General features: G+C 38.8%; 1 non-coding gene across 1 annotated transcript; it reads right to left on the bottom strand.

Annotated features, from left to right (window-relative positions):
- Positions 1 to 908: 908 nt before the first annotated feature.
- LOC116894847 lies at positions 909 to 1015 on the bottom strand. The gene has a single exon (XR_004387062.1). It is a non-coding gene; the product is annotated as a U6 spliceosomal RNA (small nuclear RNA).
- Positions 1016 to 23105: the final 22090 nt, after the last annotated feature.

The raw sequence follows: 23105 nt of genomic DNA, 5'->3' as shown, positions 1-23105 counted from the left end.
GTTCATTTCTGGGTCTTCAATTCTATTCCACTGGTCTAGCTGCCTGTCTCTGTACCATTACAATGAAGATTTTATGCCTATTGCTCTGTAATACTGCTTGAGTTCAGGGATAGTGATTCTTCTGGAAGTCCTTTTATTGTTGAGGATAGTTATAGCTATCCTGGGTTTTTTGTTATTCAAGATGAAATTTGCAAATTGTTCTGTCTAAATCTATGAAGAATTGAATTGGAATTTTGATTGGATTGCATTGAATCTTTAGATCGCCTTTGGTAAAATAGCCATTTTTACTATATTAATCCTGCCAATCCATGAGCATGGGAGATCTTTCCATCTTCTGAGATTTTCTTCAATTTCTTCCTTCAAAGGCTTGAAGTTCTTATCATACAGATCTTTAACTTGCTTGGTTAAAGTCACCCTGAGGTATTTTATATTATTTGGGACTATTATGAAGGATGTTGGTTCCCTAATTTCTTTCTCGGCTAGTTTCTCTTTTGTGTAGAGGAAGGCTACTGATTTATTTGAGTGAATTTTATACCCAGCCACTTTGCTGAAGGTGTTTATCAGGTTTAGTAGTTCTCTAGTGGAACTTTTGGGATCACTTAAATATACTATCATATCATCTGCAAATAGTGATATTTTGACTTCTTCCTTTCCAATCTGTATCCCTTTGATCTCCTTTTGTTGCCTGATTGCTCTGGCTAGGACTTCAAGAACTATAGTGAATAAGTAGGGAGAGAGTGGGCAGACTTGTCTAGTCCCTGATTTTAGTGGGATTGCGTCAAGTTTCTCTCCACTTAGTTTAATGTTAGTTACTGGTTTGCTGTATATGGCTTTTACTATGTTTAGGTATGAGCCTTGAATTCCTATTCTTTCCTGGACATTTATCATGAAGGGGTGTTGAATTTTGTAAAAATATGGAACACTTCGTGAATTTGTGTGTCATCCTTGGGCAGGGAACATGCTAATCTTCTCTGTAACATTCCAATTTTAGTATATGTGCTGCAGAAGTGAGCACCAGAAAGTTTTCAAAAGAAGAAAGGGCCAATAAATATTCTGAAAACTGTTCAGTATCTTTAGCTATCAGAAAAATGTAAATTAAAATACTTTGAAATTTCATCTCACCACAGTCAGAATGACTATCATCAAGAAAATGAATGAGCCTTTCTCCTACAAGTCCAATGCCCCAGTCTTATCCTCAGTCCTGTAACAGAGTGCTTGCTGTGGCCTCCCCTCTCTCTCTCTGAAGCCATTCCCAGCAGATCACTCAGATCTTCTCCTGGACTCTTCCTCTACAACTCCATTCCCTCATCTCAGCTGCCAACTGCTGCAGGCACTCCCTAGAACCCCATAAGCCATGTTGGCCAGGGAATCCTGTAGAAGATCGTTACTCTCCCTCATGTCATCTAGTTCCAATCCCCTAGTCTTTGTTCGGGTCTTCTTTTCTAGACTGGTCCAGAAAAGAAGTTCCCCACAGCACATAATAAGCAAAACACTAAACATACATAGCAAAAAATGATATTAGAAGCTGCAAGGGAAAAAGACAAAATAACATAAAAAGTTAGACCTTGGATAACACAATAACATGTGATTTCTCAATGGAGACTCTAAAAGCCAGAAGGGCTTTTAGATAGATGACCTACAAATTAAGAGACCACAGACGACAGCCCAGACTTCTATACCCAGTAATCCTTCAATAAATAACAGATGGAGAACATAAGACATTCCATGATTTAAAAAAAAAAAAAAAAAAAAAACAAGCAAACTGAAGCAAAATCTTTCTATAAATCTAGCCCCAAGAAGAAACTAGAGGGAAAACATCAACTAAAGAGGTGAAGACACATTCTCACTGACAAATAGGTTATCATGCTAAAAACCAGAGAGATGCTAAAGCTAAATGGTGTCACAAATCAAATGAACCAAACAGATATTTACAAAACATTTTGCCCAAATACAAAAGGATATACCTTCTTAGTAGCTCATGGAATGTTCCCCCAGAATGAACTACATACTTGGACACAAAACAAATCTCATCAGATACAATAAAATTTATGTCAAAGTGATTATATTCTATTTAAATGTCATGGATTAAAACTAGATATCAGTAACAACAGAAACAGCAGAAAGTTTATAAACTCAGGGAAATTCAACAATTCACTATTGAATGACAATGGTTCAGGACAAAAATTAAGGAAATTAAAAGTCTTTCTAGAATTGAATGAAAATGAGTACACAGTGTACCCAAACTTAGGGTACAAAGTGAAGATGGTTCTAAGGGGCAAGAAGTTAATAGCTCTAAGTGCCTACATTAAAAAAAAACATTGAAGAACTCAAGCAGCATGTCCCCTGCAGTCCAGACACCACCCGGATCTGAAGGGACCCAGTCAACAGATCCCTGCACACAAATCCCATGAGAGGGAGAGCTAAACCTTCAGAGGGGCAGACATGCCAGGGAAGCCAGAAGAGATTACACTCTGCCCACATTTCTGACTCCAGAGGAAAACACCTAACACCATTTGAGACCCTGTGCGCAGGGGCCCGGGAAAAGGCAGGGCAGGTCCTTCTGGTTGCCTGCCACCCTCATGGAGACCTCAAAAGCAGTCCCCCAGAAGCAACTTCAGGCCTGAGACCACAGGTAAGACCAACTTCTGCTCCAAGTGACCTGCCTGGTGGGCCCAAGACACACGCCCACAGGAACAGCTGAAGACCAGTAGAAAGGAAAGCCTACAAGCCTGAAAGAAGAACACTTTGTTCCCAGAACTGGCTGAAGAAAAGAGGAAAACAGGTCTACAGCACTCCTGACACACAGGCCTATAGGACGGTCTAGCCACTGTCAGAAATAGCAGAACAAGGTAACACCAGAGACAACCTGATGGTGAGAGGCAAGCACAGGAACCCAAGCAACAGAAACCAAGACTACATGGCATCATCAGAGCCCAATTCTCCCACCAAAGCAAACACTGAATATCTAAACACAACAGGAAAGCAAGATCTTGATTTAAAATCACATTTGATCATGATAATGGAGGACTTCAAGGAAGACATAAAGAACTCCTTTAGAGAAATGCAGGAAAAAATAAATAAACAAGTAGAAGCCTATAGAGAGGAATCACAAAAGTCCCTGAAAGAATTCCAAGAAAACACAATCAGACAGGTGAAGGAATTAAAAATGGAAATAGAAGCAATAAAGAAAGCACAAAGGGAGACAACCCTGGATATAGAAGACAAAAGGAAGAGAAAAGGAGCCATAGACACAAGCATCACCAACAGAATAAAAGAAATAGAGGAGAGAAACTCAGGAGCAGAAGATTTCATAGAAATCATTGACACAACTGTCAAAGATAATATAAAAGGGAAAAAAACTACTGGTGCAAAACATACATGAAATCCAGGACACAATGAGAAGACCAAACCTAAGGATAATAGGTATAGAAGAGAGTGAAGACTCCCAGCTCAAAGGACCAGTAAATATCTTCAACAAAATCTTCCCTAACCTAAAGAAAGAGATGCCCATAAACATACAAGAAACCTAGAGAACTCCAAATAGATTGGACCAGAAAAGAAAATCCTCCTGTCACATAATAGTCAAAACACCAAATGCACAAAGCAAAGAAAGAATATTAAAAGCAGTAAGGGAAAATGGTGAAGTAACATATAAAGGCAGACCTATCAGAATTACACCAGACTTCTCACCAGAGACTATGAAAGGCAGAAGATCCTGGACAGATGTCATACAGACCCTAAGAGAACACAAATGCCAGCCGAATTTACTGTATCCAGCAAAACTCTCAATTAACATAGATGGAGAAACCAAGATACTCCATGACAAAACCAAATTTACACAATATCTTTCTACAAATCCAGCACTACAAAGGATAATAAAAGGTAAAGCCCAACATAAGGAGGCAAGCTATACCCTAGAAAAAGCAAGAAACTAATCGTCCTGGCAACACAACAAAGATAAACATAATCTCACATCCAAGTACTAATATAACAGGAAGCAACAATCACTATTCCTTAATATCTCTCAACATCAAAGGACTCAATTCCTCAATAAAAAGGCATAGAATAACAAACTGGATATGCAATGAGGACCCTGCATTCTGCTGCCTACAGGAAACGCACCTCAGAGACAAAGACAGACACTACCTCAGAGTGAAAGGCTGCAAAACAACTTTCGAAGCAAATGGTCTGAAGAAGCAAGCTGGAGTAGCCATTCTAATATCAAATAAAATCAATTTTCAACCAAAAGTCATCAAAAAAGATAAGGAAGGACACTTCCTTTTCATCAAAGGAAAAATCCAGCAAGATGAACTCTCAATCCTAAATATCTATGCTCCAAATACAAGGGCACCTACATACAAAAAAGAAACCTTACTAAAGCTCAAAGCATACATTGCACCTCACACAAGACTGATAGAAGATTTAAACACCCCACTCTCATCAATGGACAGATCATGGAAACAGAAATTAAACAGAGACATAGACAGACTAAGAGAAGTCATGAACCAAATGGACTTAACAGATATTTATAGAACATTCTATCCTAAAACAAAAGGATATACCTTCTTCTCACCACCTCATGGTACTTTCTCCAAAATTGACCATATAATTCGTCATAAAATAGGCCTCAACAGATACAGAAAGATAGAAATAATCCCATGCATCCTATCAGACCACCACGGGCTAACGCTGGTCTTCAGTAACAATAAGGGAAGAACGCCCACATATACATGGAAGTTGAACAATGCTCTACTCAATGATAACCTGGTCAAGGAAGAAATGAAGAAAGAAATTAAAGACTTCTTAGAATTTAATGAAAATGAAGGTACAACATACCCAAATTTAAGGGACACAATGAAAGCTGTGCTCAGAGGAAAACTCATAGCTCTGAGTGCCTGCAGAAAGAAACAGGAGAGAGCATATATCAGCAGCTTGACAGCACACCTAAAAGCTCTAGAACAAAAGAGGCAAATACACCCAGGAGGAGTAGGAGGCAGGAAATAATCAAACTCAGAGCTGAAATCAACCAAGTAGAAACAAAAAGGACTATACAAAGAATCAATAGAACCAAAAATGGTTTTGAGAAAATCAACAAGATAGATAAACCGTAGAAATAGACTAACAAGAGGACACAGAAAGTGTGTAAAATTAACAAAATCAGAAATGAAAAGGGAGACATAACTACAGAATCAGAGGAAATTCAAAAAATCATCAGATCCTACTACAAAAGCCTATATTCAACAAAACTTGAAAATCTGCAGGAAATGGACAATTTCCTAGTCAGATAATGGGCACCAAAGTTAAGTCAGGAACAGATAAACCATTTAAACAACCCCATAACTCCTATCGAAATAGAAGCAGTCATTAAAGGTCTCCCAACCAAAAAGAGCCCAGGTCCACATGGGTTCTGTGCAGAATTCTATCAGACCTTCATAGAAGACCTCATACCAATACTATCTAAACTATTCCACAAAATTGAAACAGATGGAGTGCTACCGAATTCCTTCTTTGAAGCCACAATTACTCTTATACCTAAACCACACAAAAATCCAACAAAGAAAGAAAACTTCGGACCAATTTCCCTTATGAATATCGACGCAAAAATACTCAATAAAATTCTGGCAAACTGAATCCAAGAGCACATCAAAACAATCATCCACCATGATCAAGTAGGCTTCATCCCAGGCATGCAGGGATGGTTTAATATACAGAAAACCATCAATGTGATCCATTACATAAACAAACTGAAAGATCAAAACCACATGATCATTTCATTAGATGCTGAGAAAACATTTGACAAAATTCAACACCCCTTCATGATAAAAGTCCTGGAAAGAATAGGAAGTCAAGGCCCATACCTAAACATAGTAAAAGCCATATACAGCAAACCAGTCGCTAACATTAAACTAAATGGAGAGAAATTTGAAGCAATCCCACTAAAATCAGGGACTAGACAAGGCTGCCCACTCTCTCCCTACTTATTCAATATAGTTCTTGAAGTTCTAGCCAGAGCAATCAGACAACAAAAAGGAGATAAAGGGATACAGATTGATAAAGAAGAAGTCAAAATATCACTATTTGCAGATGATATGATAGTATATTTAAGTGATCCCAAAAGTTCCACAGAGAACTACTAAAGCTGATAAACAACTTCAGCAAAAGTCGCTGGGTATAAAAATTAACTCAAATAAATCAGTAGCCTTCCTCTACAAAAAAGAGAAACAAGCCGAGAAAGAAATTAGGGAAACGACACGCTTCATAATAGTCCCAAATAATATAAAATACCTCGGTGTTACTGTAACCAAGCAAGTGAAAGATCCATATGATAAGAACTTCAAGCCAATGAAGAAAGAAATTGAAGAAGATCTTAGAAGATGGATAGATCTCCCATACTCATGGATTGGCAGGATTAATGTAGTAAAAATGGCCATTTTACCAAAAAAGTGATCTACAGATTCAATGCAATCCCCATCAAAATACCAATCCATTTCTTCAAAGAGCTAGACAGAACAATTTGCAAATTCATCTGGAATAACAAAAAACCCAGGATAGCTAAAATTATCCTCAACAATAAAAGGACTTCAGGGGGAATCACTATCCCTGAAGTCAAGCAGTATTACAGAGCAATAGTGATAAAAACTGCATGGTATTGGTATAGAGACAGACAGATAGACCAGTGGAATAGAATTGAACACCCTGAAATGAACCCACACACCTATGGGCACTTGATTTTTGACAAAGGAGCCAAAACCATCCAATGGAAAAAAGATAGCATTTTCAGCAAATGGTGCTGGTTCAACTGGAGGTCAGCATGTAGAAGAATGCAGATCGATCCATGCTTATCACCCTGTACAAAGCTTAAGTGCAAGTGGATCAAGGACCTCCACATCAAACCAGATACACTGATACTAAGAAAAAGTGGAGAAGAATCTCGAACACATGGGCATTGGAGAAATTTTCCTGAAGAAAATTAATGGCTTGTGCTCTAAGATCAGAATCAACAAATGGGATCTCATAAAACTGAAAAGCTTCTGTAAGGCAAAGGACACTGTGGTTAGGACAAAAGGGCAACCAACAGATTGGGAAAAGATCTTTACCAATCCTACAACAGATAGAGGGGCTTATATCCAAAATATTCTAAGAACTCAAGGAGTTAGACCGCAGGGAGACAAATAACCCTATTAAAAATGGGGTTCAGAGCTAAACAAAGAATTCACAGCTGAGGAATGCCGAATGGCTGAAAACACCTAAAGAAATGTTCAACATCGTTAGTCATAAGGAAATGCAAATCAAAATAACCCTGAGATTTCACCTCACACTAGTGAGAATGGCTAAGATCAAAAACTCAGGTGACAGCAAATGCTGGCAAGGATGTGGAGAAAGAGGAACACTCCTCCATTGTTGGTGGGATTGCAGACTGGTACAACCATTCTGGAAATCAGTCTAGAGGTTCCTCAGGAAATTGGACATTGCACTACCTGAGGACCCAGCTATACCTCTCTTGGGCATATACCCAAAAGATGCTCCAACATATAACAAAGATAAAGTGCTCCACTATGTTGATAGCAGCCTTATTTATAATAGCCAGAAGCTGGAAAGAACCCAGATGCCCTTCAACAGAGGAATGGATATAGAAAATGTGGCACATCTACACAATGGAATTACTCAGCTATCAAAAACAATGACTTTATGAAATTCATAGACAAATGGATGGAACTGGAAAATATCATCCTGAAGTGAGGTAACAATCACAGAAAAACACACATGGTATGCACTCATTGATAAGTGGATATTAGCCCAAATGCCGAATTACCCTACATTTCACAGAACACTTGAAACTCAAGAAGGATGACGAAAATGTGAATGCTTCACTCTTTCTTTTAAAAGGGGAGCAAGAATACCCTTAGGAAGGGATAGGGAGGCAAAGTTTTAAAGAGAGACTGAAGGAACGCCCCATATGTGGCCCATACATATACAGCCACCAAACTAAAGATGGATGAAGCAAAGAAATGCAGGCCAACAGGAACCGGATATAGATCTCTCCTGAGAGACACAGCCGGAATACAGCAAATACATAGGTGAATGCCATCATTAAACCGCTGAATTGAGAATGGGACCCTTGTTGAATCTTAGAAAGGACTGAAAGTGCTTGAAGGGGCTTGAGACCCTATATGAACAACAATGCCAATCAACCAGAGCTTCCAGGGACTAAGTCACTACCCAAAGACTATACACGGACTGACCCTGGGCTCCAACCTCATAGGTAGCAATGAATAGCCTAGTAAGAGCACTAGTGGAAGGGGAAGCCCTTGGTCCTGCCAAGACTGAACCCCCAGTGAATGTGATTGTTGTGAGGAGGGTGGTAATAGGGGAGGATGGGAGGGGAACACCCATGTATAGGAGGAGGGGAGGGGGGGATGTTGGCCCAGAAACCAGGAAGGAATAACAATCAAAATGTATATAAGAAATACCCAAGTTAATAAAGATGAAAAAAAAAAAAAAAGAAAAGATCAAGAGATCTAGCATTAATAACAACAGCACACCTGAAAGCTCTGAAAACCAAAAGACGTTATCACACACAAAAGGAGTAGACTGAAAGAAATAATAAACTACAAAGAAACAAAATAAACAATCAAAATATCAATGAAATCATGTTGCTTCTTTGAGCAAATCAGTAAGACTGACAAACCCTCAGCCAAATAATAAGAAGACAGAGGGAGGGAGGGAGGGAGAGCAGAAGGGGGAGGGAGGGCAATAGAGAGTTAGGGAGAGAGAGAAAGAATCTGAATTCACAAATTTAGAGACAAAATGGGGGGGTAACAACAGATACCAAGGAAATTCAGATAACCATATGGACATATTTTAAAAACCTATAATCCACCAAATTGAAAAATCTAAAAACATTCAGAATTTTCTCCATATATAGTCCCTACCAAAGTCAAAAACAAGATCAGATGAGCAATTTAAACAGACCTATAATCCCTAGTAAACAGAAATAGTAATTAAAAGTCTATGAACCAACACTTCCACAAAACAAACAAATAAGAAGAACAGCAAAAAAGACACAAACAAAACACCAGGGTCAGATGGTTTTAGTGCAAAATTCTACCACACTTTCATGTCAATACTCCTAAAATTATTCCACAAAATAGAAACAGTAGGATTGCTCAATATTTTTGAGACCACAGTTATCCTAATACCTAAACCACATAAAGAACACACACACACAAACACACAGGAGATAATTTTACAAACATGGTTGTAAAATTCTCAATAAAGCACAACCCAAATCCAAGAACACAACAAAGTGATTATTCACCATGATCAAGGGGCTTCATCCTAGAAATGCAAGGATGTTCAACCTGTGTAAATTGATGAATGAAATCCACCATGAAAGCAGACTGAAAGCCAAAAAGCACATGATCATCTCATTAGATGGAGAAGGGAGTTTGACAAAATACAATACCCTTTCAAATGTAAATAAATAAAATATCCAATAAAAAAGAAAAATGTGAAAAAATAAATAAATAAAAAGAAAGAAAAATGTTAATGGAGCATTGTAGAATTATGGGATATTATGAAATGATAGTAAAAATAGTTTAAACAGATATACTTTGTTCAAGTGAACAGTGTTGATCCTTAAAGGCTATATGTAATCAAATAAAACTATCAATTCCAGGCATAGAGTAATTATTCACTATTAATTGCAATTGAGAATGTCCAAAGAAACACTGTAATCAATATAGTCTACTCTTGTTTTTCTTGCTTGCCTACCATGACTGAATAGTAAGAACATATTGCTACAGATGCTTATGGATTAATAGATATAATAGGAAAATAAATTAAAAAAAGAGAAAATCCTAGAGAGACTAGGGATACAAGGAACATACCTCAAAACGATAGAGGTGATTTATAGCAATCCCATGGCCTATATTAACCTTATTAACTCTATTTGAAAGTCAAAGGATTCCCATTAAAACAGGAGCAAGACAAGTCTGTCCACCCTCTCCATATCTAGTCAATATAGGACTTGAAGTCTTAGCTAAAGCAATACAACAACAGAAGGAGATCAAAGGGATACAGATAGAATGAAAAGAAGTCAAAACTTTTCTAATTGTAGATGATATGATCATATATGTAAATGACCATAAAAGTTCCCCGGGAAATCTTCTACTGCTGATAAACATTTTCAACAAGGTCTCTGAACACAAAATTAACACCAAAAATTAGTACCATTCCTATACACAAATATGACAAACTGGAAAAAAAATCAGAGAAACAGTACCTTTCACAATAGCCTCAAAAAAACATTTTAAGGGTATCTTTAACCAAGTAAGTAAAAGACTTGTATGAGGCATTGAGAAAGACATTGAAGAAGATATCAGAAGGTGAAAATATCTCTCATGCTCATGCATCAGTAGGATTAACATGAAATTAATGAAAAAGACCATCTTACCAAAGCAATCTACAAATTCAATATGATTCCCATCAAAATTCAAATGCAATTCTTTTTCACAGAACTGGAAAGGAAAGTTTTCAGCTTTATATAGAAACAAACACACACACACACACACACACAAACACACACACACACACACACACACACACACACCACGGACACACAGACACACAAATAGATCATCTAAAACATATCAGGTTTCATCACCGTTGAACAAAATTGTACTCCAGAGCTAGAGGAATAAGAATTATAAAGTATTAGCATAAAAACAGACATACTGATCAATGAAATAGAACTGAAACCTATAAATCCTCACCCCTGAGGACAAGTTATTTTTGATAAAGAAACACACACACACACACACACACACACACACACACCACACACCTAAAGACATCTTTGACAAGGAATGTGGTTCAAACTAGATGACCACATGTAGAAGAATGAATATAGACCCATACTTAATCATGCTGCCCAAAACTCAACTCCAAGTGGATGAAACACTTCAGCATAAGGCCAGGTATAATGAATCCAATAGAAAAGGAAGTGTGGGGAATAGCCTGTAACTCATTGACACAAGAAAAGACTTTCTTACCAGAACACCATTGGCTTAGGCACTAGAAACAACCATTAGTAAACAGGACCTCAGGAAACTTAAAAGCTACAGTATAGCAAAGGACATCATTCAAAATGACAGGTTACAGATTGGGAAAAGGACTTTAACAACCATACATCTGATAGAATATCCATTTATAAACAATGTTTAAAAAAAACTGAATGTTAAGACGATACATAACCCCATTTTAAAAATAGGGTTAAATAGATCTAAAACAAATCCTAAAGAGTTGAAACAAAAAAAAAAAACAAAAAACTAAATGCTCAACATCCTTAGTCATTAGGGAAATGTATATCAAAATGAATTTGAGATACATCTTATACCAGTCAGAATAGCCAAGATCAGTAAAACAAATGACAGCTCATATTGGGAAGATGTGGAATGTGGAGAATAACCATTCATTGCTGATGGGATTGAAGACACTATGTGACCATTGTGACAGTTCCACCGGAAGATGGGAATTGATTTAACTCAAGATGCAGATACACCTTTCTTGTACATATACTCAAAGGTTGTTTTATCATCCTAATCCTTCCCAAATAGTTCCACTAACAAGGGCCCAAACATTCAAATGTATAAACCTGAAGAATCCAGTCTCATTCAAATTACTGAACTCTACTCCCTGGCCCCTGCAGGCTGGTAGCCATATCGTAATATAAAATCCATTCACTCCAAGTTCAAAAGTTCCCATACTTTTTCAGTCTCAACACTGTTTAAAGGTCCAAAGTCCTTCTGAGCCTCGAGGCAATCTCTTAATTGGAATCTCCTGTGAAATCAAACCCAAGAATCAGATCATATGCATCCAACGTGCAAGGCACAGAATGTACACTACTGTTGAATAGACAAGGATTGGGACAACAGTGAGGTAATATTGAACCAAAACAGGATGGAAACTTATTAGGGCAAACTGCAAATTCTACAACTCTATATACAATGTCCAAGGTCTTAGATATTTTTCATATCTCCCACTCCTTTTAGCTTTGTTGAATGCAATACACTTCTCTCCCCTGGCTTTATCCCACCCCTTCTATAGCTCTCCTGGATAAATAGTCTAAAGCTTTGGAATTCCCAATATCTTGAGCTCTCCAGAACAATTTTTAAAAAATCATTTAATTGGGGGTTCAGTTACAGTTTTATAGGGTTAGCTGTGATGATCATGGCAGGGAACATAGCAGCAGGCAGGCACATAAGTGTGAGAGAAAGACTAGATATAGCATGGGTTTTTGAAACCACAAAATAGATTCTCAATGACACATATCCTCCTACAAGGCCATACCTACTCCAACAAGATCACACCAACTATCTCAGTTAGGGTCTTATTGCTGTGAACAGACACCATGACCAATGTAAGTTTTATAGAGGACAACATTTAATTGGGGCCGGCTTACAGGTTCAGAGGTTCAGTCCATTATCAGCAAGGCAGGAGCATGGCAGCATTACAGCATCCAGGCAGGCATTCAGGAGGAGCTGAGTTCTACCTCTTCACCCAAAGGAAGCCAGGAACAGCCTAAGCATCCTCAGGCAGCTAGGAAGACAATCTCCAAGCCCACCCCCACAGTGACACACTTCCTTGAATGAGGCCACACTTTCTAATAGTACCACTTCCTGGGCCAAGCAAATGCAAACCATCACATTCCACTCCCTGGCTTCCATAGGCTTGTTCAAACACATGAGTCTATGGAGGCCATACCTAAATAGCATAATAAAAAAGTACAGTTAGTCCAACTTCCCAAGTTCCCATAGTCGATAGCAGTATCAACAATGTTAAAAGTCCAAAGTTCAAAGTCTCTTCTGAGATCCATCCAGTCACTTAATTGTAATCCCCAAATTAAGACAGGCAATAGCTGGGCAAACTTCAAACTCTGCCATCCCCATGTCTGATGTCAAAGCAGTCTTCAGATCTTCAACTCCTTTTTCATCTTTGTTGACTGCAACAAACTTCTTTCTCCTAAGTTGGTTCCACTCCCCGTTAGCAGCTGTCCTCAGCAGATAGCCCATGGCTCTGGCATCTTTAACATCTTTGGGTCTCCAAGGCAGCTTGTTTCAATGTCTGGGATCCACACATGATCCTCTACAGGGCTGGCTTCACTTCTCTAGCTCTACCCTCTGTAGCACTCAGGTTGATCCACTCCACTGCCTCAGCTGTTCTTGGTGATCATCCAATACACTGGGGTTTTCCATTGCAACTAGGCTTCTCAGTAGCCTCTCACAGGCCCTCTTCATGGTGCCAAGTCTCAACTCCTTTGTATGACCCCTTCTGTCCTGGGCTGTCAACTGCAACTGAGGGTGCACCTTCACCAATGGCCTTCTATGGCCCCTCACAGTGCCCAGCCTCAGCTGCTCTTCATGACCTCTTCATGCTTTCAAAACCAGTACCACCTGGGTGACTCTTACACATTACCAAGTACAGCTGCAGCATGAGATACAACCTTGACTATCTCTGGAACACAGCTTTTTTGTGCTCTTAGAAAATGCTTCCCAGACAATTTCAGCTCAGTGATGTTGGTCTCTTTCTTAGCTCCAGCTAACCAGCATCAATTGTCCCAGGAGTCTCCTTCTCCTCTTGAATATAAAGTCAGAGACACATGGCTGAAGCTGCTGAGTTCTGCTGCTTACAGGAGCTGGAACATGGCCTCCTTACTCTACATATCACTTACTTACATTATCACTAGCTTCCTCTTTTCCAACTCCTTCACTACCTAAACATGGCTGTCCAGGTCTTGCTCTGTAGATTGACCTTGAATTTAGAGATCTGTGTGACCATCTCCTGGGATTAAAGGTGTGTACTAAGTTGCCTGGAGCTAACTTAGCTGAGTGGGATCTTGCCCCAAGGTCATTACTCCCTTAATTCAATTTAATATCCTGGAACACAGGATTCAGCTCCATTTCACTTCCTGGTGTCCCTTTAATACTCCATATATTTTGTATTTTTCCTTTCTCAGCTTCCCTTTTTCATTAAAATGTCTTCATGAGACTTAACCAGAGAACAAAGTCTATGATGGGTGTTTCTGAGACTTCCTTTGTCAATGCAATTAATCTGAGTCTTTTCACCTTAGCCTCAGGCAGACTCTTCAGACAAGGGCAAAAAGCAGCCACATTCTTCACCAAAATATCACAAAAGCAGTCTTTACAGCACATACCTAAATTCTTCTCTGAAACCTCTTGGGCCAGGCCTGCACAATTCAAATTATTCTCAGAAACAAAGACTTTCACATTCCTACTAAAATAGACCATTAAGCCCCATTTAAAGCATTCCACTGCTTTCCAAATCCAAAGTCCCAAAATTCACATTCTTCCAAACAGAAGCATGGTCAGGCCTATCACAGCAATACCCCATTCCCCAGTACCAATTTCTGTCTTAGTTAGGGTCTTATTGCTGTGAACAGACACCATGACCAATGTAAGTTTTATAAAGAACAACGTTTAATTGGGGCTGACTTACAATAGTGTTAAACAATGATCCTGTTAGGCTTTTCTAATCTGTCATGTCAGGAAATTAACCCAAAATTCCCGTGGAGCCCACGTTAAGAGAACCAGAGCTTCCTGTTGTGGTAAATATAAAAAATAACCACAAACCCTCGCTAGCCAACATCAATGAGCCATATGGCCTTTAGCAGGGTAATTCATAAAACAAATTAAACACCTATCAATTATAATACCAATAAGCAACTTATCAAACCAGGACTTTAGCCCAAAATATATCAATCTGTTAAGCTCTCTACCCAGAGTCTCAGATTTTTATTTAATAATAACTTCTATAATATATGTCTGCATTTACTCTGCCTGGTGTTATAAACTTATCACAGCTCCCTACTATATCATCCTACAACTAGGGACCAAGCATTCAACCATACAGGCACCATTTTCATTCAAACCACCATGTGGGTATGTACCCAAAGGACTGTTCCCTACTACAGAGAAATCTGAATGTGAGGTATGGAATCAGAATAGTCTGCCACCAACAGATGAACGGCTCCCATTTTCTCTCATACATGGATCCAGCTTCAAATGTTTACATATGTGTATCTACATGGGAATAAACTGGGCAAAGTCCAGGAATCTATAATGGGCTCCACAAGACAGATGAGGCTTTAAGAGAGTGGTGAGAAAGCCATGGAGCACGTAAGGTATTCCTGTAAGGTAAAAAGTCACAGTGGAAAATAGAAGGGCAGGGAGATGGGGTGGGGCAGGAGAACATAATGATAGTTCTAAGAGAACCAGTCAAAATGAAGTACACATGAAAATAGTTTGTAGGACAACTTAAAAATAAATAATAAAGTAACAAAATAGTCACATTTTAAACGTTGGTTGTTTTGCTTTTGAAATAAAGATTCACTCTATCACTTAGCCTGATCTAAATGGACTTCATTCTATAGCACAGACTGGCCTTGAACTCATGGCAATCCTCCTGCCTCAGCCTCTTGAGCTACAGCATATTTAAATCAAGGGTTTTTTGAATGTTCATAGAAAATATTGGACATAGATACATAGAATTATAAATCAGTAACCTAATGATGAGCATAATAAGAGTTTCTTGAGCTGTAGAGAGGACTTTCTCAAGACCTGGTCTGTGTACTAGGGTTTAAAGGAGTGATCATTAACTCTTTGACATATCTAAGTGCTGATGTATTTCCCATATCCTCCTGGAGTTCAGGGCTTCTGTAGGGCACACCTGAAAAGTTAAGAGATGGGATTAGTGACCATGCTAAAAAGTGATCGCTGATAAATTCAGAGGGTGCATTCCTCTTTCCTGAAGAAATCCTCATGGAGTGTAAGAAAATAACTGTTGGACCTCTGATGATCGGATAGAGTACCCATCAGAAAGTCCTCAAAGGTAAGGGAAGCAGTCTTTTATGGAAAAGAAAACAGAATTTTAGTCTTGGTGAACTGCAACTGTGTATCAGGGCTTTAAGGGCATGGCACTGTGAACAGGTAGGTGAAGAGACTGGAGGTCAGGAGAGAGATCTGAACTATCCACATAGTCATCAGGAGTTATCAGGATTTCAATACCAGGACTGGGTGTGACCCCTAAAGAGTGAGGATGGAAGACACTAATACTAAGATCATTCAGACAGAAGTATCAGATACCCAAGTCTGAAGGCAGAACCATGAAATTTCTAGATGTATTTTTTCAGTGTATCACTAGGCTCAACTTCCCCCTAAGTTATTGCAGAACTGCACTGGGCAAGTGACTTGAAGCTTTTGCCAAGACACAAGTAGGTAAACCAGATAACTAAAAGGTCACAACAGCCTGGATTTTACTAAACTACAGTGTTCTCGTATTTCATCATGGAATTAAATGCGTGGACTGGACATCTTACCAAGCTCTGAGCCTTTTGAAAATTACCGTTTCCCTCATTAGTTAATGACTTAAAAGTCACTGGAGTTTTTACATTATATTTTTCTGACAGTCAAAAAGGTTCATCTTTGTAAACCATACTTTAACAGAGAAGAAAGGGAAAGAAAATAGCAGACTGAATTTGCTCAGGTTAATTCAAAATACACAACAGTTCACACAATTTACTTATGTATGATTGAATTTTCTGAACCCCTCTAACCTTTTGTTTCCATTACTGAATTTCTTGTGAAGTAAATATTATTTTTAGAAGCTACTTTAATGTATTTTCAAGCTCAGAGAAAGACTTATAGCTCTTTATATTCTCTCTCAAATTTTTGTCTTTAGCTTTTACAGAAAGGGAGGGGGAATTCTGATCTAGTCTTATCTTTGGGAACAGAAACCAATTATCTGTAGCAAAATAGGTTTTCTTTATTTTTTTCTTTTCCCTTCTTTTACCTTTTTCTTCTCTTTCTTTTCTTTCCTTCCTTCCTTCCTTCCTTCCTTCCTTCCTTCCTTCCTTCCTTTCCTTTCTTTCCTCCCTTTCTTTCCAAATAGGAGTTCCTGTAGTCCAGGCTCCATTCTGGTTTGTCACATGGCCAAGAATGACCTTGAACTTCTGATTCTTTACCCTGTACCTGAAGAGTGCTAGGACCAGAAGCCTGAGGTCCATTCGGTTTTTCTTGTGTTGGCTTTGTGCATACCAGGTAAGCAAGCAAGTGTGCTAAGTATACATCTTACCCTCCTTACTCAATGTTTATGTTCCTTTAGGTATGCAAACTCTAGGATAACACAATCACGAAAACATAGAATTTTCTAATCATTTTGTAGCTATGCATTACAGAGAACAATGATTTTTTTTTAAGTATAAGAATTAGATAATTGACAGTTCCCTGTACCCAAATCCCGTGGGGAAGAGAGCAGACCAACCAGGAGTGCAGACACCCCAAGGCTGCAGGATAGACTGCCACCTCTCCACACCTCGGCCCACATCCCTGGTCCCAGTGGAAACTGCACAGTGCCTCTAGACAGACAGATACAGGAACAGAAAGCCACCAGTACCCATGGTTCTGGTCTTTGCCCAGGACTGAACTGATCCTGCAAAACAGCTCCCTGCACCCAAATCCCATGGGGGAGAGAGCTGGAACCTCAGAAGTGTGGATACACCTGAGAAGTCAGAGGAGAATGCCCTCTGCCCACAGTCCAGACCCAAGAGGGAATCCCATAGTGCCAACTGTGCCCGTGGGTGCAGGACCTACACTAGCTATCAGGGGCAGGACTCTTTGATTCCTGCCCGTGCCCAGAGCTGGAAGACAGTCTCCAGGAGCGCCGCCACAGCAGAGAGCAGAGCACCTGTTCTCCAGAAAACAGGAAAACAGTTCTACAGGAGTGCTGACACAGAGGCCTACAGCAAGGCCAAGTCACTCCCAGAAACAGCAAGACAAGAAAACACCAGAGACAACCCAATGACTAGAGGCAAGCGCAGGAACCTAAGCAACAGAAACAAAGACTACTTGGCATCATCAGAGCCCAGTTCTCCCACCAAAGAAAATACTGGATATCCAAACACACCAGAAAAGCAAGATCTAGACTTAAAACCACATTTTTTAATAATGATGGAGGACTTTAAGAAAGACATAAAGAACTCCCTTAGAGAAATGCAGGAAAACACAGGTAAACAAGTAGAAGACCTTAGAAAGGAAACACAAAAATCCCTCAAAGAATTACAGGAAAACACAACGAAACAGGTGAAGGAATTGAAAATGGAAATAGAAACAATAAAGAAAGCACAAAGGGAGACAACTCTGGATATAGAAAATCAGAGGAAGAGACAAGGAGCTGTAGATACAAGCAGCACCAATAGAATGCAAACGATAGAAGACAGAATCTCAGGGGCAGAAGATACCACAGAAAACATCGACACAACTATCAAAGATAATGCAAAATGCAAAAAGCTCCTAGCCCAAAACATACAGGAAATCCAGGACACAATGAGAAGATCAAACCTAAGGATAATAGGTACAGAAGAAAGTGAAGACTCCCAACTTAAAGGGCCAGAAAACATATTCAACAAAATTGTAGAAGAAAACATCCCTAACCTAAAGAAAGAGATGCCCATAAACATACAAGAAGACTACAGAACTCCAAATAGATTGGACCAGAAGAGAAATTCCTCCCATCACATAATAGTTAAAACACCAAATGCACAAGACAAAGAAAGAATATTAAAAGCAGTAAGGGAAAAAGGTCAAGTGACATATAAAGGCAGACCTATAAGAATTATGCCAGACTTCTCACCAGAGACTGTGAAAGCCAGAAGATCCTGGACAGATGTCATACAGACTGTAAAAGAACACAAATGCCAGCCCAAGTTACTGTATCCAGCAAAACTTTCAATTAACATAGATGGAGAAACCAAGATATTCCATGACAAAACCAAATTTATGCAATATCTTTCTACAAATCCAGCCCTACAAAGGATAATAGATGGAAGACTCCAACACAAGGAGAGAAACAACATAGTACAGAAAGCAAGAATATAATATCCTTGTAAAGAAACCAATAGAGAGACAAACAAGCATAACATTCACCTCTAACAATGAAAATAACAGAAGTGACAATCACTATTCCTTAATATCTCTCAACATCAATGGACTCAATTCCCCCAACAAAAAGCATAGATGAACAGATTGGATATGTAAAGAGGACCCAGCATTTTGCTGCATGCAGGAAACACTGCTCAGAGACAAAGATAGACACTACCTCAGAGTTAATGGCTGGAAAACAACTTTCCAAGTAAATGGCCAGAAGAAACAAGCAAGAGTTGCCATTTGAATATCAAATAAAATTGACTTTCAACCAAAAGTCATTAAAAAAGATAAGGAAGGACACTTCATATTCATCAAAGGAAAATTCCACCAAGATGAACTCTCAATCCTAAATATTTATGCAAGGGCACCTACATTCATAAAAGAAACCTTACTAAAGCTCAAAGCACACATTGTACCTCACACGATAACAGTAGGAGATTTCAACACCCCACTCTCATCAAGGGATAGATCATAGAAACAGAAATTAAACAGAGATGTAGAGAAACTAACAGAAGTTATGAACCAAATAGATTTAACAGATATTTATAGAACATTCCATCCTAAAACAAAAGGAGATACCTTCTTCTCAGCACCTCATGGAACCTTGACCATATAATTGGTCCCAAAACAGGCCTCAACAGATTCAGGAAGATAGAAATAATCCCATGCGTCCTATCAGATGACCATGCACTAAGACTGGTCTTTAATAACAGCAATAATGACAGAAAGCCCAAATATACATGGAAGGTGAACAATGGTCTACTCAATGACAACTTGGTCAAGGAAGAAATAAAGAAAGAAATTAAAGAATTCTTAGAATTTAATGAAAATGAAGATACAACATTCCCAAAACTTATGGGACATAGATCTGAATGCCTGCAAAAAAGTGCCTGCAAAAGGGAGAGCATATGTCAGCAGCTTGACAGCACACCTAAAAAGCTCTAGAACAAAAAAATAAATAAACCCAAGAAAAAGGAGAAGGCAGGAAATAATCAAACTCAGAGCTGAAATCAACCAAGTAGAAATGAAAAGGACTATACAAAGAATCAAAACCAGGAGCTGGTTCTTTGAGAAAAACAAGAGAGATGAACCCTTAGTCAGACTAACCAGAGGTCACAGAGAGTATATCCAAATTAACAAAATCAGAAATGAAAAGGGAGACATAACAACAGAATCTGAAGAAATTTAAAAAATCATCAGATCCTACTACAAAAGCCTATATTCAACAAAACTGCAAAATCTGGAGGAAATGGACAATTTTCTAGACAGATACCAGGTACCAAAGTTAAATCAGGAACAAATAAACCATCTAAACAACCCCATAACTCCTAAAGAAATAGAAGCATTCATTAAAAGTCTCCCATCCAAAAACAGCCAAGTCCAGATGGGATCAGTGCAGAATTCTATCAGACTTTCATAGAAGACCTCATACCAGTTCTGTCCAAACTATTCCACAAAATTGAAACAGACAGAGCACTACCAGCTTCCTTCTATGAAGCCACAATTACTCTTATACAGAAACCACACAAAGACCCAAGAAAGAAAACTTCAGTCCACTGAATATTGACACAAAAATATTCAATAAAATTCTTGCAAACTGAATCCAAGAACACATTAAAACGATCATCCATCATGATCAAGTAGGCTTCTTCCCAGAGATGCAGGGATGGTTTAATATACGAAAATCCATCAATGTAATCCACTATATAAACAAACTCAAAGATAAGAACCACATGGTCATTTCATTAGATGTTGAGAAAGCATTTGACAAAATTCAACACTGCTTCATGATAAAAACTCTGGAAAGAATAGGAATACAAGGCCCATATCTAAACATAGTAAAAGCAATATACAGCAAATCAGTAGCTAACATCAAACTAAATGGAGAGAAACTAGAAGCAATCCCACTAAAATCAGGGACTAGACAAGGCTGCCCACTTTCTCCTTACTTATGCAATATAGTACTCGAAGTCCTAGCCAGAGCAATCAGACAGTGAATGGAGGTCAAAGAGATACAAATTGGAAGGGAAGAAATCAAAATATCACTATTTGCAGATGATAGTGTACTTAAGTGACCCCAAAAGTTCCACAGAGAACTACTTAACCTGACAAACAACCTCAGCAATGTGTTGGGGTATAAAATTAACTCAAACAAATCAGTAGCCTTCCTCTACTCAAAGGATAAACAGACTGAGAAAGAAATTAAGGAAATGATACCCTTCACAATAGTCCCAAATAACATAAAATATCTTGTTGTGACTTTAACCAAGCAAGTGAAAGATCTGTATGACAAGAACGTCAAATCTCTGAAGAAAGAAATTGAGGAAGATCTCGGAAGATGGAAAGATCTTCCATTCTCATGGATTTGAAGGATTAGTATAGTAAACATAGCCATTTTACCAAAAGCAATCTACAGATTCAAGTTAATCCCCATGAAAATTCCTACTCAGTTCATTATAGAGATAGAAAGAGCAATTTGCAAGTTCATTTGGAATAACAAAAAACCGAGGATAGTTAAAACTATACTCAACAGTAAAGGAACTTCTGGGGGAAATCACCATCCCTGACTTCAAGCAGTATTACAGAGCAATAGTCATAAAAGCTGTATGGTATTGGTACAGAGACAAGCAGATAGATAAGTGGAACGGAATCAAAGACCCAGAAATGAACCCACACACCTATAGCCACTTGATCTTTGACAAAGGAGCTAAAACCATTCAATGGAAGAAAGATAGCATTTTTCAACAAATGGTGCTGGTTCAACTGTCAGTCAGCATGTAGAAGAATGCAAATTGACCCATTTTTATCACCATGTACAAAGCTTAAGTCCAGGGACCTCCACATCAAACCAGATACTCTCAAACTAATAGAAGAAAAATTGGGGAAGAGTCTTGAACACATGGGCACTGGGCAAAATTTCCTGAACAACACACCAGTGACTTATGCTCTAAGATCAAGAATCGACAAATGGGACCTCATAAAACTGCAAAGCTTTCATAAAGAAAAAGACACTGTAATTAGGACAAAACAGTGCACCAAAACAGATTGGGAAAAGATCTTTACCAATCCTAAAAACAGACAGAGGGCTAATATCCAAAATATACAAGAACTCAAGTTAGACTTCAGACAAATAACCCTTTTAAAAATGGGGTTCAGAGCTAAACAAAGAATTCACAGCTGAGGAATGCCGAATGGCCGAGAAACACCTAAAGAAATGTTCAACATCGTTAGTCATAAGGGAAATGCAAATCAAAACAACCCTGAGATTTCACCTCACACCAGTGAGAATGGCTAAGATCAAAAACTCAGGTGACAGCAAATGCTGGCGAGGATGTGGAGAAAGAGGAACCCTCCTCCATTGTTGGTGGGATTGCAGACTGGTACAATCATTCTGGAAATCAGTCTGGAGGTTCATCAGATAATTAGACGTTCCACTACTTGAGGACCCATCTATATCTCTCTTGGGCATATACCCAAAAATGTTCCAACATACAACATAGACACATGCTCCACTATGTTCATAGCAGCCTTATTTATAATAGCCAGAAGCTGGAAAGAACCCAGATGCCCTTCAGAGGAATGGATTAAAAAAAGTGGTACATCTACACAATGGAGTATTACTCAGCTATCAAAAACAATGACTTCATGAAATTCATAGGCAAATGGAATGAACTATAAAATACCATCCTGAATGAGGTTACTCAATCACAGAAAAACACACTTGATATTCACTCATTGATAAGTGAGTATTAGCCAAAAAGCTTGAATTACCCAAGATGCAGTCCACAGACCACAGGAAGCTCAAGAAGAAGGATGGCTCTTTCCACCATCTTGGCACCTTTGGAGGCCTGATGGGAACAGGACTTCTTTTTTTTCGGAGCTGGGGACCGAACCCAGGGCCTTGCGCTTGCTAGGCAAGCGCTCTACCACTGAGCTAAATCCCCAACCGGGAACAGGACTTCTAAAAAAAAAAAACAAAAACAAAAACAAGTATGTCTGGAAGGCTGTGGTGCAACACCATTTCTGCTGGCTACAAGTGAGGCCTCCGGAACCAAAGAGAGCACAAGGCTCTTCTTAAAATTAAAGGTGTTGGGGCTGTGGATT

This window comes from Rattus rattus, chromosome 2 (genome assembly GCF_011064425.1).
Source record: "Rattus rattus isolate New Zealand chromosome 2, Rrattus_CSIRO_v1, whole genome shotgun sequence".
NCBI classification, from domain to species: domain Eukaryota; kingdom Metazoa; phylum Chordata; class Mammalia; order Rodentia; family Muridae; genus Rattus; species Rattus rattus.
Note: the sequence above shows the minus strand (reverse complement) of the source record. Positions and strands in the feature narration are given on the sequence as shown.